Source organism: Oncorhynchus keta, chromosome 32, assembly GCF_023373465.1.
Source record: "Oncorhynchus keta strain PuntledgeMale-10-30-2019 chromosome 32, Oket_V2, whole genome shotgun sequence".
Taxonomy (NCBI): domain Eukaryota; kingdom Metazoa; phylum Chordata; class Actinopteri; order Salmoniformes; family Salmonidae; genus Oncorhynchus; species Oncorhynchus keta.
The window spans coordinates 31821224-31838642 of NC_068452.1; the positions used below are offsets into that span (position 1 = coordinate 31821224).

At 41.9% G+C, this 17419-nt stretch overlaps 1 non-coding gene across 1 annotated transcript; it reads right to left on the bottom strand.

The window, feature by feature from the left end:
• Window positions 1–12625: 12625 nt before the first annotated feature.
• Window positions 12626–12701, bottom strand: trnaa-ugc (transfer RNA alanine (anticodon UGC)). The gene has a single exon. It is a non-coding gene; the product is annotated as a tRNA-Ala (tRNA).
• Window positions 12702–17419: the final 4718 nt, after the last annotated feature.

Below are 17419 nucleotides of genomic sequence, written 5' to 3' on the forward strand. Positions count from 1 at the left end.
AGAGCTTCTTGGTCTTCGTTGTGCTGCTTGCTTGGTGATGCCCCTTGCTTAGTGGTGTTGCAGACTCTGTGGTCTTTCAGAACAGGTGTATATATACTGAGATCAGGTGACAGATCATGTGACACTTAGATTGCACACAGGTGGACTTTAAATAATTATGTGACTTCTGAAGGTAATTGGTGGCACCAGATCTTATTTAGGGGCTTCATAGCAAAGGGGGTGAATACATAAGCACGCACCACTTTTCCGTTTATCATTTTTTGAAACAAGTTATTTTTTTTCACTTCACCAATTTGGACAATTTTTTGTATGTCCCAAATAAAAATCCATTTAAATTACAGGTTGTAATGCAACAAAATTGGAAAAACGCCAAGGGGGTGAATACTTTTGCAAGACACTGTATACCTTATCTACTTTGAAAAACTAGTAAATTGATGTTGTCAGACAGCCCTGCAGCATACTTAGGCAGGCTAGCAAAACAGGATGACTAAAGACAGTACAGTGTGGGGAGCACATAACGTTAGATGGCCTGGCTGGCTGGCTGGCTGACTGCTACTGTCCGAGGAGAGATGAGATGATTATTTTAAGGAAGGAAAAATAATAAATTCAGCAAATAAAAACTAAAATCTACACAACTGAAATATTTTATTATTTCATAGTAATGTCCTATTTTTCTGTTGATGTCTACCCAATATGGATCTGATAGAGACAATGAAATATGTTCAACGTTTTGACAATTGAATGTTCTGTTTTTGGAATTTCCAATAATTGTAATGTCATTGTCATTATATGTCATTATTTTATAATACATTTCATGTCTTAAAAATGATCAAAACCAAAATTCAAAACCATGCTTATTTTAAACTAGGCAAGTCAGTTTAGAACAAGTTATTTTCAATGATGGCCTAGGAACAGAGGATTAACTGCCTTGTTCAGGGGCAGAAAGACAGCTTTTTAACTTGTCAGCTTGGGGATTTGACCTTGCAACCTTTCAGTTACTAGTCCAACCACTAAGCTACCTGCCTTCCCACAAACCCTGTTGGTTTCATAATATAATTTAGTCTGTTTATGGACACGTTTTCTTACTGTTCTTGACTCCATGTACAATCCTTTCACCCAATTACAGGAACTATTCTGTCTTCAGACACACTTACTCCAGGGTCAAAGATTAAAATAATTTTCCCAGCTAATGGGAGAGTACCAGAACTTTGTTCATAATACTGTTTTTTCCAGAACAGTATTTTGACGTACATTTTTAAAAGAAGCTTCTAGGGATGTGCCCACTATGTGCCCACTGTGGCGTTTCAGGATTTAGAAGGACAACAGCTCAACACAGGAGGCCATAGATTTTTTTCTGCTTCTTACTCCAAATATCTTCAGCCTGAAAACTTGACCAACTCTCTGTGTGGTAGTCCTGTGTGTGTATGTGGTGTCATAGGGCGGCCCAGCCCCTGAAGTGACTCTTCCCAAACCACATTATGTCACACCTCAAGGTAGCAGCGGTTCTGTTGCGATAACATCCTGGAGGTCTGATATCTGATTGGACGTTAACTCAACAGTAATGCTATTGGTCTCCAACTCAGATTTTCCATCCAAACAACTCAGATATTATAAAGGGGTGTCAGATACATTGTCTCTTTTTTTTTTAACTTACTTGCACTCTGTCTTTCTCTCTCCACCCGATGACTTCTCTCTCCCTCTCCCATCATGCCTAGAATAATACTTTGTTATGTGAGTATTGTCTTGTAACTTAAGCTTTATGCCTTGTATAATGTTATCATTAATTTGTACAATAATAAATATCTGCCTTTGACATGCTGTCACAGGCCGGCTCATAGCCTGTGGAAAAAATGAGGGGACGTGAACAGGTATAGGCCAATCCAAAAAGGTTCTTTATTGTAAACCAAAACTATTAACTTTAAACAAAGAAAAAGTAATGAGGTGTGAAAGTATCATAATGTAAGGTGTATGTAAAGTGCAGGGATGCGTGAATCTGTGTGTGTGTGTGAATGACTGAGTGAAAACTATGCAAAACTACAAAGGAACAAACAAAACAGGATCATACCTGGAGGAGCAGAGAGAGAGACAAGAGAGATTAGTGAAGCAGCAGTTTAAATACCCTGAGCCCAGGTGACTCCAATCACTAATGACACTCCTCTGCCTGCAGGAGGAACCGCCCCTGCACTGCAGAGGAGGAGCCGTGACAATTCCTATTACTGTAACCCAACTATAGTCTATTGCATATTGCTAAATCATCTTCATGGCATCAGCTAAACATTTTATTAGACTTTGTCATATCAATTGCATAGTCTTATTTATTATGGGTCGCATGTGAGGTTTATACAGTATAATACATATCTGATCAATATTAACACTACAGTGTGACTGTAAGAATGAAGTGCTTCAGATAATTGTATGTTTCACTCCCCTACTTGCAGAGTAACTTGCTAATTGCTATATTCTCAAACTTTGCTCTTTTCATGCCTTCTATTGTGTCCTCATCACTGGCGTAAAGAGATAAGCAGGTTTGTGGCATTTTGAACGAAACACATTCCCAGTCACCAATCATCCTGCTGAGTTTGACATTAATCAGTGGAATGGAATCCTGGGCCAAAACAGGCTAATTACCTTTTAAAGTGTATTGATTAAAGCAGCATCTCATCTGGGGCTGTCTTCTCTTTATCATCCCTTGTTAGATATGGCTTTGAAATAGAAATACCAGCAGCTAAAGAGCTCCAAACCCAAACCCGGTCTGGTCTTCATCAGGCTGGCTGGGATGTTGTTCCGGTAATGAATAGCACAGTGTGTGCTAGACGTGAGTGAGGTGCGGAAGTTGAATCGACGGCAGCCCACTGCACACAAAGCCCTTAGAATTCAGTGTCAATAGCACTGGCTAAGTAGGACACCAAGGCTACATTAAAAGTTCCAGAAAGCTGCGGTTACATTCTTTGGGCTTGACTTAGTTTCCCACAGACACAAAGTCCCTTTGAGCATGGCGAAGTTATTAATAATACTTTGGATGGTGTGTTAATACACTCAGTCACTATAAAGATACAGGCAACCTTCCTAACTCAGTTGCCAGAGAGGAAGGAAATCACTCAGGGATTTCACCTTGAGGTCAATGGGGACTTCAATGCCTGTGATAGGAGAAAACTAGGGATGGATCAACAACATTGTAGTTACTCCACAATACTAACCTAAATGACAAAGTGAAAAGAAAGAAACCTGTACTGAATGCAAATATTCCAAAACATGCATCCTGTTTGCAATAAAGCACTAAAGTAAAACTGCAAAGAATGTGGCAAAGAAATTAAATGTATTTCCTAAAAACAAAGCATTATGTTTGGGGCAAATCCAACACAACACATCAGTGAGTGCCACTCTTCAAAGTATGGCGGTGGCTGTATCATGTTATTGGTATGCTTGTCATTGGCAAGGGAGTTTTTTTTAGGATAAAAAGAAACAGAATAGAGCTAAGCACAGGCAAAATTGTTGTTTTGCAACATACACTGGGAGACAAATTCACCTTTCAGCAGGACAATAACCTAAAACACAAGGCCAAATATACACTGGAGTTGCTTACCAAGATGACATTGAATGTTCCTGAGTGGCCTGGTTACAGTTTTGACTTAAATTGTCATGAAAATCCATGGCAAGACTTGAAACCAACTTGACATACTGTAGCTTGAAGAATTATATTGTACAATCCAGGTGTGCCAATCTCTTAGAGACCCAGAAAGACTCACAGCTGTAATCTTTGCCAAAATTTATTCTAACATGTAGTTATGTAAATACTTATGTAAATTAGATATTTATCTATTTCATTTGCAAAAATGTCTGAAAACATGTTTTAACTTTGTTGTTATGGTGTATTGTGTGTAGATGGGTGAGAATAAAAATCTATTTAGTCCATGCTGAATTCAGGCTGTAACACAACAACATGTGGAATAAGTCAAGGGGTATGAATACTTTGAAGGCACTGTCTCTCATGTGGTTTCCTTTTTCCTTCATCTTGTCCAACTGTTACCATGCACCTGCAAAAAAGATTAATCAGATGTGCGAGTGTCTTTTGAATCTTAAAAATATGCATTTCTGTTCCACTCTTGAATCCAATTGAATGTAAAAAAAAAAAAGATGAATAGCCAACATTATTTATTTAAGTTAATAATTCCAAAGATGCCAAGCAATTCATATAAATGTCATATACCAGCAGTGCAGTACAAGTACACCCTTGGTTGTGTCCTAAATTCCTTTCTCACACATGGGCTTTATTGATATGGTTTGAAGACTTTCGCGGTGAGAGTTCTTGTGTGAGTGTGCTTCTGGGCTGATGAACATGAGAGAGGGAAATGTATGGGCACATGGAAAAAGGTGGCTTTATCGTGTGTCTCCAGACAGAGACAGTCAGCAGGCTGGAAGCAGCCGTTCGTTAGCAGCTTTTCTTCTCCGTCTCAGACAGAATCATTCTGAGCAGAATCAGAAGCCTCAATCAAGTAGCTTCTTCAGAATTTGCACTGTCAGAGGATAGAGCATGAGACAGATCTACATGAAACACCTGGGGACAGTCATTACTACTCTCAGAGACACAGACGTTGAGTCCCAGGATTCCCCCAGCAGTAATCTAGTGGCCGGATTTGGAGGAAATTAGGGAAAAACATATGTTACTTGTTGTTTCAAGCAATTGTCTGCAGAGCAACCTCAACCTTTTTCAGACCAATGGTAACATCCTGTAACGACAGAAATCTGTGTTTATTTTGATATCATGATAGCTTCAACACTCCAGATTACTATGCAGTTCGAGACAACCAGGATTCGTTGTATTTGTAATGCAACAAAGGAACAAGGTGGTCAGAAGACATTGTCTGCATTCTGATCAGAATGGGGTTGGGGGATGAAGGGTTGGAGTAGGGTTGGGCAGGATGGGTTGGAGTGCCACCCCTCTGTGAGATGGTGCCCTCTTCTCAGGAGAAAGACCTCTGAAATTAGAACCCAGGATCCTCATCTGACTTCCAATTAACATATGCCCTCCCAGTCATTCCACATCTGCATCTCAGTGCTCGCCCTGCTCCAGCCAGCCTTATACTTACACTAGGAGGAGACTAGAGGCACTATAGGGTGACGTGTCTTAGTAGAGGACATGCTGCCACCAAATGATCACCCTGACATATCTGTCCCCTATCTCCTCCTCCCTAAAAATGAATAAACTCCTTATCAAGGCTCTGCGCCAAACAGATGCCACAGCCCAGATTACCATGGGTTCTCAGTGTGAGACGTAGCAATATGGGACGGACTTAGACAGGATAAAGAGATAGGTGGCTAAGAATATATTCAGAGACCCAGAAGCTAGAGACAACACCCTGGAAAGAGACTCAGAGACATATAGTCTGTGTCCATTGCAGGGAGCAGAGGTAGTAATTACCAAACTGAGGAAAAACAACCGGATAACCTGATTGTGTATCGATTGTGTATGTTCTGCTGTGGCTAGATTTAAGTGTGTTCCCTTAACAAGGCCAAGAGCATGAAGTGTTCTATGACTTACAGGGAGGGGTTGCATGTTGTAAACACAAATGGTGATAAATCACATCTGCGGCATGCACAGAATTGTCAGCAATTTTGCTGACATTGATGTGGCAGTATTACATACAGACTCCTACATCTCCACATTATGGAAAGGGTTTTCACACAGAGGACACAAATTAAGGCAGTGCCCCGGAGGTTGAGGCTGTTTCAAAACAGTGTTTCATTTTGTGATTTTACAAATAGATTGTGTTTGTGGGAATGTTCTGTTGTCATTTCCTCCTACAAGGGAGTTTTTTTACACACCTGTGGGTATTATTGGTGTCTTGTGAAGTCATTAGTCAAAGAAACAATAACATTACCCTCACATACATGCTATGGATCTAAAGCCCAATTTCCTCCCTATGGAAAACAAAGAATAGTCTCCCCCCTTCCTTACAAGACAAACTCCCTTTGTTTATATATCTAATTGATCACCTGATTATTTTCTTCTTCAAAAGAGGTGAAGATCAACATTTCAAAAACAGAGGAAATAATACGAGAGCTCAGGAATGATTTGTTTCTTCTCCTCCTGATCCAAACAGAGGCTATATGCAGACACAGATTGGTTTTGTTTTGTTGCAGGGGAGTGTGATAAGAAGGGGAAAATAATGAGGATTGTCTCATTAATAGGTAGAGAATGCATTATGGGTCATATGTTGAATAATTCATGAGGCATAAACACCCACTGTGGAAGTGGCGATCAGAGATGCCACATTACTCTGAGCAAATGTTTGATCATATTTCCTACACCTGAATGGAACTTATATTGCACAGGGAAAACATCACTGCAAGGACGCCAAACAGTGTTGTTTACCCAATACAAGAATGGAAAAGGTTTCTCGTAATGAGTAAACATTACTGCGTTTCGCCTGGGTGCTATTTGATTTCTGTTTCTTTAAGAGCCTCGTGCAGGGAAAAACCCTTCGGGCTCGATTCAGGGAAATCCTACCAAATATTAAGCAGGTCGATTTTTTTCAAAAACCTTTTGATATTTCTTTAACTTATCTTGTTCCTGAAACAATACACATTTCATGAGGGTTCTGCTGTAAATGAAAACGCTTCAGTCAGCCCAACCTCTCTCGTGCCTGATCCATTTAAAAGACAAAGGCAATCAACCAACAGTTTAATAAAGCAGTGTTAACAACGATGAACAGTGACATGAAAATGCCTCATCAAGCATCCCAATTGTTTCTGATGGCCCAATAAAAGAGTTCACTCAGCTCCACAACGACAGTGCATTCGGAAAGTATATAGAAGCCTTGCCTTTTCCACATGTTATTACGTTACAACCTGTACTATAGGTAACTGTAAATACTGCAGTCAAGTCAGCAAAAACACTATAGTGAATACTATAGTATTTAAATCATTGTATACAATAGTATTTTTTAATGTGGGAGAGGGCACCATTGGTTACTGAAACTTAAGGTTGTGAGAGAAAAACAGGCCAATGCACCCCTATATAGAGTTTCTCTTTCTCTTTTGATCTTCTGTTTCTCACTGTGGAATGGTGTTACTTCACTGATAAGAATAGTGTGGCAAACCTCTTCAAGGTTATCAGCGTTTGTCACAAACTAAGTGGTAAACTGTCACCAAATCACCCAAGAATGAGAGTTCTTTCGAACAGGACAGTACCTGTGTGTTTGTTTCTCCGTCCTGGTCCACCCAGGCCGTAGGCGAGGTCAAGGATAGCAGGGTTCGGTACACGAATCGGGTTCTCGGTAGGTCCAGGTCCAAACGCCAACAGGTAAGTCCAAACAATCCAGCTCATACACAGTAAATCCAGCCAATCTCTATAGTATCTTTCTCTATTGTTCATAGCTCCTTCCAGCACTCTCTCTTCCTCTTCCTGGTTTTTCTTGACCCTTTATCTGTGAGTCGGCTCCACCTTCTGAGGGTTCGCCTTGCTTCTGGGACTTGTCGTTTTGGCGGTCGGGCCATTTTGTAATCTGTAGTTCTGACAGGGGTGGCCATTTTAGTGATCGGGCAGAGCCCGTTTATTAGCTCTGCTCTCACATATCTGCCACTTATCACTCAACCCCCTTCTTTGCCACAATAGAGTGAAAAATAACTAAGACGCAGGACCTTCCAAAGCTGAAGTAACATGACTTTTAAGTCACTGACTGAAAAGTACACATATATGGGTACACTCAATCATGATGGCACAGTTGTTATTGGTCTGAAATAAGTATAAAAATATATATATACTGTGTGAATATGGAGGTCCTTAAAAAAATGTTTGAAAGTGTGTATAAAGGTTGTAGATAAACGCCAACAGGAGAAAGAGAGAGAGAGAGACACACACACGGCTGTTGAAGGATGAGAACCAAGGTGCAGCGTGGTGAGCGTACATTTTCTTTATTTTAAGCAAACCGTGACACTCACAAGCAAAGTGCTCTAAACAGAGACAACCTCCCACACACACAGGTGGGAAAAGGGTACCTAAGTATGGTTCCCAATCAGAGACAACGATAGACAGCTGTCCCTGATTGAGAACCATACCCGGCCAAACACAAAGAAATAGAAAACAAAGACACAAAACATAGAATGCCCACCCCAACGCCCTGACCAAACCAAAGTAGAGACATAAAAAGGATCTCTAAGGTCAGAGAGAGAGAGAGAGAGAGAGAGAGAGAGAGAGAGAGAGAGAGAGCACACTGCACACAAAATGAGATGGAAACTGAGCTGCACTTCCTAACCTCCTGCCAAATGTATGACCATATTAGAGACACATATTTACATTCGCATTGCATCCTGATGAACTATTTGTTGATTACACAGAGACACAAATAAGTTGAAAACAAATCCAATTTTGATAAACTCCCATGTCTATTGGGTGAAATACCACAGTGTGTGTGTGTAATATTTACTGTTCAGTTTTTATTGTTTATTTCACTTTTGTTTATCCATTTCACATGCTTTGGCAATGTAAACATATGTTTCCCATGCCAATAAAGCCCCTTGAATTGAATCGAATTCAGAGAGGGAGAGCAGCTTGGAGTGGGATCTTAAGGACGGTTTTATTATCCTCTCTCCTTGGAGGATCATTGGAAGAAAAGCACTCAGATGTTAATTTCCAATAGTAGTGAGTTTGTCAGTCCAGAGTGAGTCACACTCTGAGGAGAGCTGCTTGTTGACTAACACTTACAGGAGGACTGATCTATATCACTGGGAGTTCACTACCTAATGTACTGTAGGATACTATTCAATCAAAACTGTTTACCGGGTTGTGGGGAGTTCCCATTTGATCTTTAAATATGCTGTATGTGGATTTTTATCTCCAGCGATTTGTCATCGATTGTAGGCAAGATCACAACTGAAACCTCTGAAAGAGACCAATAAGAGACAGGTGGGATGCACATGTCACCTACAGTATCTCAGAGAGATGCACTCTCTAAGTATGACTCTGTATCTGTGTACAGGCACATAAATAGTTTCCCATTTGTGAAGCTGTCCATCTAAATACATCATTCACCTGTCACCAGCTGACTGGTCAGGCCATATTCCCAGCTTGTTCTGTTGCGGCCCAGAGATTGAGTGTTGATTGCCTGTCCCCTCCTGTCGTGGAGCAGGGGAGTGATCTGAGACAGCAGGCCATTATTCAGTCTTTAGATGTGCTGCTTCTTATCACTACGCAGGGCTGACTGAGGCAGCTGGTCTTGTCAATGCGCCAGCATCGCCATGTCCTTTGGGGATGGACTTTGACGAGACCGGCCGTCCGCATAACAACCTCCTCCTCCAAACGCACACAGACAGACAGAGAGAGAGACAGACAGAGATGCACTCGCACACACATGCACACACAACCAAAAGAACACACACACACACATGTATGTACATAAACACACACACTCACTTGTTCTCCCTCCCTCCCTTTCTCAAACACACACACACACACACACACACACACACACACACACACACACACACACACACACACACACACACACACACACACACACACACACACACACACACACACACACACACACAAACATGGGCCTGGATTTTAATTGGGACTTCAGACGAGCACTGTGATAGGGAGGTGACAACTCTGCTGAAATTAAATAATTTCAATTTAAAAAATGCTTCCAGCCTTGTCCATTTGGTGAGAATTGGCAGTGATGGACTAGGGCCAACATACAGTATGTTCCTCCAGCCCCATTTGGGGGGTGGGGGTGTCTATATAAGGGCATGTTTAATCGCTGATGGAAACTCACCAAGTAGTATAGCTACAACAAGATACATAGCTAGACCTTGGTAAACAATGCTTGATTACTGTTTCTTTATCTGAGTCCCCTCCAATCTGCTATGTCCATGCTGCTGACTATGGCTGGTTAAAGTCTTATCTCTCCAGATGCCTTAATAAGTCCATGACACTCAGCCTACAACTATTTACTGGTTCCGACCATGTATCAGGCTACGGGAGCAAGGAGTAAAGTACAGGAAACAGTGTCCCAACAGAGTGAAAACTGTGAAATAAGCAGGCCACTGAGGTTCAAATGATTGATACTGTCATCTTTTTCAAAGAGGTCTAACCTATAAACACATCGACTCCTCTTGCATTTACATAAATCACCTAATGGTCAGTCCAGGCCTGAGACTTGGAAGGCTACAGTTGTGATTATCTCAGTGTTTATCATTATGTTTGGTATGGGGGAACACACCATTTTCCTACATTAATAACGTATAGTAGAGGGATATCTCAGGGGAGGAAGGCAGAGTCCCCTGTTTTAATGTATAATTCTGAGCAGCTGAGGCACAGGGATAGGCGACAGGAAGAGACTAAAGAAGACCGATGAAAGACGATAAGTCTCACAACATTTCAAGAAATGCAACGTCTAATATATTAGAAGAGCTACTGTATATAAACACTCTGAGGATAAATATCCACTGGGTACAGATGTCAATCCAACGGTTCAACATCATTTCATTGAAAGGACGTGGAAACAACATTGATTCAACCAGTGTGTGAACATCATTTCATTGAAAGGACGTGGAAACAACATTGATTCAACCAGTGTGTGAACATAATTTCATTGAAAGGACGTGGAAACAACATTGATTCAACCAGTGTGTGCCCAGTGGGTAGGGTTTTACCTGAGGAGTAAATGTGGGGAGATGACAATGGATTTTCATGTTTTCCTCTCTGTCTCCTTTGACAACGGGAAATAATAAATAAGTTAAGTCAGCTACAGCTGAATTTATAATACCTAGACAAACGCACGGATTAGGCAGGAGCCGAGACAGGCCGCTGTTCTGCTCTGCTGGACCGACATCATACACAACAAGAACAGGGGGCTGCTTTTTGATGTGCAAACTCTCTGAAGTTTGTCTGAGGTCTCTGGGAGGCAGCTTTCACCATCCTATATCCAACCTGCTGGTCCGCTGAAGCTATGCTTCTGTTCAACTGAAAAAGGACATTTTGGAACAAGTGTCAAATGTTACTTCAGTGACTTTTGAGGAATGATATGAGATGGAAATTAATCTAACGTTATCTTCACCTGTCCAGGTGTCCTTTGACAGCATAATGTTGACATCGTCAACCTCAATGAAACATCATACCATGTAATGCTGCCTTGGAATAACTCTTCACACTGTACAAGAATGGCTGGCTGAACACAGAGTGTTACTCCCAGAAGCATGAAGATGCCTTAAAGCCCTGAGGGGTCTTGTTGAGGTTTAGCCCTGACCTTTGGCCACCATTACAAAGTCAGTTCTCTTCGAGTCTGAAATTGAGATATGCATTTTGCAGTGTGGCTGACTGTTTGAAAAGACCATGTACTTTCAAAGCCGAGGGTATTCCTGAGTGTCCTTGGAAGATAAAGAAGTAGCAGGTATCTTTCCCCCATCTGTCTGAGGTGACCTGCTTTAAACACAGCTCTGAACCCCAGCTCCCTGAACCCCAGCTCCACCACAGCAGGCTCACAGCATGGGCAGGTAAATGGAGTCTACTATCATGGCTACCTACCTCTGCTAAGGCTGCTGGGTTCACTTCTCCTGCCATAGTGGAAGTCGACTCTGTTCTTCACAATGCTGAGTTCACATCACTCAAGTCTGGTGTATTGTTGATAGCAATATTTGTAGTTATTTTCTTCCACTTTTCCTTATCAGCAGCTGTTGCATGTGCAGTGCACCACAGAACGTGGAGATTACGACACATGCACTAACAATGAGCAAATGCCCCCAGAACAAATTAAAAGTTGGAGAATGTGTTGGAGGAGCATTGTAGCGGAGATTTTCTTCCCTTTCTGCACTGAAGCAATTTCACCATGACTCACAGGCAAGACCTCGGAAGGTTATCATACAGTGTGCATGAGCCGCTTCAACAGCCATCCTCAAATAATGGATCTCTTTGATCTACCAAACGTCAGCACTTAAAATAGCAAATATGCTTGTCGTTAAATCCAATCTCAAACTGAGCCCTGGCCTGTCTTACATAAGCCACATTTCTGAGGAAGGGACCTAAATCATAGAAGGAATGGAGAATCCCAAAGCCTTTGTGTTCTACAGGCTCCTGGTGAACCAATCATCAAATGAATGGACTCCATACATTCAATATCCCGCCTCACATCAGTCCTCTTGCCATGGAACATGGGGGTATATTAAGCTGGTGACAAGGTTAGGACCAACTGTTCTTAGTTTGAGGGTTTAGAACAGCGCTATTGTCACTGTTTAAGTTTACAGAGCAAAACCAGTTGAGGAAGCGGAGATGGTCTGGAGAGGGGCTTATGGAGACATTTTGGTATTCTTCTTTTTAGACTTCCAAAATAAAAAATAAACAAATCCCAGCCTTCATGTCTCTTTTACTGCAAGCTGGAGGACCTTGGTATCAGCACAGATAAATAACCATAGTGTTATAAGGAAGAAATCTATACTTTTTGTTGACCAATTTCATAACACAGTACAGGTCAAGGGTATTATCAAGTTTTTAATATCACATGCCCAGGAAAATGCCTTTCTTTCAAGCTCATATTTAAGTAGGATTGGATATTCAGTTTACATTTGAGTAATTTAGCAGACACTCTTATCCAGAGTGACAACATACCATTTTTGTACTTTCTCATACAGGTCCCCCGTGGGAATAGAACCCACAACCCCGGCGTTGCAAGCACCACGCTCTACCAACTGAGCCACACAGGACCCATTTTTCTCAAGTACTGTACCGGTCGGTATTCATAAGTCAGGCTTTGACAACACACACTACACTGAGAAATAAGTTGTCCTTGGGCTGTATAAACATATACTGTAGAATGTACTGTCCTTTCCAACTTTCCCCTTTGTTCGATTCCACGGTCACTATTTGTCTGGGCACTGAGCAGCAGAACTCATCATAGTTTGCTCGCTTGAGTTGCAGAGGCTGTGCTCTAATTGTCTGCTTCTTTCTTTTTAAGGAAGGTTGGCGGCAAGTAGCCTAGTGGTTAGAGTGTTGGACTCGTAATGGAAAGGTTGCAAGATTGAATCCATGAGCTGACAAGGTAAAAATATGTTGTTCTGCCCATGAACAAGGCAGTTAACCCACTGTTCCTAGGCCGTCATTGAAAATAAGAATTTGTTCTTAACTGACTTGCCTAGTGATATAAAAAATAAAAAATACTGTTCAGGCTACACTAGCTCCTGTAAATGTCTTCTCTGAGACTGTTTAGTGAGTGGGCAATTCCATCCCAATGTATTCTCTGAGACTGTTTAGTGAGTGGGCACTTCCATCCCAATGTCTTCTCTGAGACTGTTTAGTGAGTGGGCACTTCCATCCCAATGTCTTCTCTGAGACTGTTTAGTGAGTGGGCACTTCCATCCCAATGTCTTCTGAGACTGTTTAGTGAGTGGGCACTTCCATCTCAATGTCTTCTCTGAGACTGTTTAGTGAGTGGGCCCTTCCATCCCAATGTATTCTCTGAGACTGTTTAGTGAGTGGGCACTTCCATCCCAATGTATTCTCTGTCTTCTCTGAGACTGTTTAGTGAGTGGGCACTTCCATCCCAATGTCTTCTCTGAGACTGTTTAGTGAGTGGGCACTTCCATCCCAATGTCTTCTCTGAGACTGTTTAGTGAGTGGGCACTTCCATCCCAATGTCTTCTCTGAGACTGTTTAGTGAGTGGGCACTTCCATCCCAATGTCTTCTCTGAGACTGTTTAGTGAGTGGGCACTTCCATCCCAATGTATTCTCTGAGACTGTTTAGTGAGTGGGCACTTCCATCCCAATGTATTCTCTGAGACTGTTTAGTGAGTGGGCACTTCCATCCCAATGTCTTCTCTGAGACTGTTTAGTGAGTGGGCACTTCCATCCCAATGTCTTCTCTGAGACTGTTTAGTGAGTGGGCACTTCCATCCCAATGTCTTCTCTGAGACTGTTTAGTGAGTGGGCACTTCCATCCCAATGTCTTCTCTGAGACTGTTTAGTGAGTGGGCACTTCCATCCCAATGTCTTCTCTGAGACTGTTTAGTGAGTGGGCACTTCCATCCCAATGTATTCTCTGAGACTGTTTAGTGAGTGGGCACTTCCATCCCAATGTCTTCTCTGAGACTGTTTAGTGAGTGGGCCCTTCCATCCCAATGTCTTCTCTGAGACTGTTTAGTGAGTGGGCACTTCCATCCCAATGTCTTCTCTGAGACTGTTTAGTGAGTGGGCACTTCCATCCTACTGTCTTCTCTGAGACTGTTTAGTGAGTGGGCACTTCCATCCCAATGTCTTCTCTGAGACTGTTTAGTGAGTGGGCACTTCCATCCTACTGTCTTCTCTGAGACTGTTTAGTGAGTGGGCACTTCCATCCCAATGTCTTCTCTGAGACTGTTTAGTGAGTGGGCACTTCCATCCCAATGTCTTCTCTGAGACTGTTTAGTGAGTGGGCACTTCCATCCCAATGTCTTCTCTGAGACTGTTTAGTGAGTGGGCACTTCCATCCCAATGTATTCTCTGAGACTGTTTAGTGAGTGGGCACTTCCATCCCAATGTCTTCTCTGAGACTGTTTAGTGAGTGGGCACTTCCATCCCAATGTATTCTCTGAGACTGTTTAGTGAGTGGGCACTTCCATCCCAATGTATTCTCTGAGACTGTTTAGTGAGTGGGCACTTCCATCCCAATGTCTTCTCTGAGACTGTTTAGTGAGTGGGCACTTCCATCCCAATGTCTTCTCTGAGACTGTTTAGTGAGTGGGCACTTCCATCCCAATGTCTTCTCTGAGACTGTTTAGTGAGTGGGCACTTCCATCCCAATGTATTCTCTGAGACTGTTTAGTGGGCACTTCCATCCCAATGTCTTCTCTGAGACTGTTTAGTGAGTGGGCACTTCCATCCCAATGTCTTCTCTGAGACTGTTTAGTGAGTGGGCACTTCCATCCCAATGTATTCTCTGAGACTGTTTAGTGAGTGGGCACTTCCATCCCAATGTCTTCTCTGAGACTGTTTAGTGAGTGGGCACTTCCATCCCAATGTCTTCTCTGAGACTGTTTAGTGAGTGGGCACTTCCATCCCAATGTCTTCTCTGAGACTGTTTAGTGAGTGGGCACTTCCATCCTACTGTCTTCTCTGAGATTGTTTAGTGAGTGGGCCCTTCCATCCCAATGTCTTCTCTGAGACTGTTTAGTGAGTGGGCACTTCCATCCCAATGTATTCTCTGAGACTGTTTAGTGAGTGGGCACTTCCATCCTAATGTCTTCTCTGGATTACAGGCACTATTCCCTGAAAGGTACTTTCATTAACTTGTCAGTTACCAGTTCTGGCCATTACAGATGAAAGTCCAGGTCCTGTGGTCAGCCTACTGAAGTAGGAGGCTCTTCTCCCTCCTTGAGAGAGAGGTCCAGCAGGACCTCTAAGAAGAGGAGACAGCAGAGTCCTTTTGTAGTTCTGTGAGGTCACATGGTATCGCACCAAGGTGTGAAGGGCCACTTTTTTTACCCTTTGCCTTAGAGAAAGAGAGTGAGAGACAGATAAAGAGAGAGAGCTTGGAGGAACTCAGTAGTCCATAACAGATCAGCATTATAGACAGCCTGTAAAAGGATGTTCAACGTTGAAAGAACACATCGCTGCACTGTATATTTCTCTGTCCATCTCTCATTTCAATTCAAAGGACTGTATTGGAATGGGGAAAATATGTTCACATTGCCAAAGCAAGTGAAATAGAAAATAAATGAGATTGTGCTTGCAGAGTCTCAATTTCTTGTTTGTCCCATTTTGGGAATTCTTGGTTGGTGAGAACCCAGACCTCACAACCATAAAGGGCAATAGGTTCTATAACTAATTCAAATATGTTTAGCCAGATCCTAATTGGTATGTTGAATTGTATTATCCTTTTGATGGCATAGCTAAAATAAATGAACAGTAAACATTACACTCACAAACGTTTCGAAGGAATAGAGACACTTCAAATGTCTTATTATGGCTACGTACAGTGTTGTAACAATGTGTTGAAGTACACCCCCCCCTCCTGTTTAGTGAGTGGGCCCTCTCTCTTCTCTGAGACTGGTCAGCCAGTCAGTCTATCACTGCCTGTGTCTGGCACAGTAGGACATGGTCCCTGCTGGTGGTCTGATTGGAGCAGCTTTTCTGCATCACAGAGCCCCTGTCGATGACACTCTGAATAGTTGTGGGACCAGATGGTTTGCCAACTCAAAAGAAACAAGAACAATATAATATGGGCACCCAAAAAAACTAACAAACACATCAAATAACACAGGCCCAAAGAAAACATAGTTGAACTACATGGGATAGCCAGGAAATGATGAGTGTGTAATTTTGCTGAATGTCAAACAGACACATATTTTGTCCTCTTTCACAGTCCCTCTACACAGCAGGCCTGTCATAGTGTTGTGTAAGAAAATCTATTACCATTCAAATTCTTGTTAACACCAAGAGATACACACGGCATCACATTGCATTTCTCAACACTTGTCTCAGCATTTTGTATTATACTTTGGAGACGGGTAACAATACAATTGTAATACAACAAATCTGGCTTCAATGTTGTCATGTGTGTATATATATATTTTCTTAACGGGCTTTACTCAATTCACCTCTCAAAAGTCATCCGTGAAGACGACTATTGCAAAGTGTTGCATGATTAATGAGAAAAGTTCCAGAGAAACCATTTGAAACGTTACATTACATGTAAATCAGATGTTAACAGCGAGCTCTGGAGAAGATAACTCAGTCCCTGTGTTAACAGATGAGATGACATGAGCCAGTACTACATTAAAATGACACGAGAGATGAGTTACCGCCACCAAATGATTTCTCAAAGGACTTAAAGAACAGACATAACTGGTAGCACATACTCTATGTGATATATATTGTCTAAGTATAAATTAAAACAACAATGTATTAATTTATCTCACTTTTTGTGGGACACCATAATGGGTACACAGTCATTTGATTGAACACAACGTGGCTCTGGGTATTGTTGATATGTATTCTGACACACGTACTAACTACAGTGCATCAATTGAACCTGACCTTGCCCTCGAACGTCTGTGCTATGTGGGGGTCAATGAGAAGCTCACAGAGAATACAACATGGGAACAACACTTATGCTGACTTTTCCAACCACAAAGACACATGCAGCTCATAAAGGTCGACAGCATGATTGTAACTGTCAAATGCAATTCAATTATGTTTTTGCATTAGTGAATAGCAGTCTGCAAGATGGTGTGTGTGCTCTGATGCGTTCATGTAGATTTGGACCAAAGCCGTATATTCGTTTTTTTAGCTTCAAGACTAAGAGATTTATTTTCAAAGGCGAGTCTTACAAAAAGAATGCTAATGTTTGATCCCGTGTTCATTTCAACCCTTATTATCCAGCTGGTCTCTAAACAGAAGGGAATGGATTTGTGCTGTCTTCTCTTTTCCTGATCCCGTGTTCATTTCAT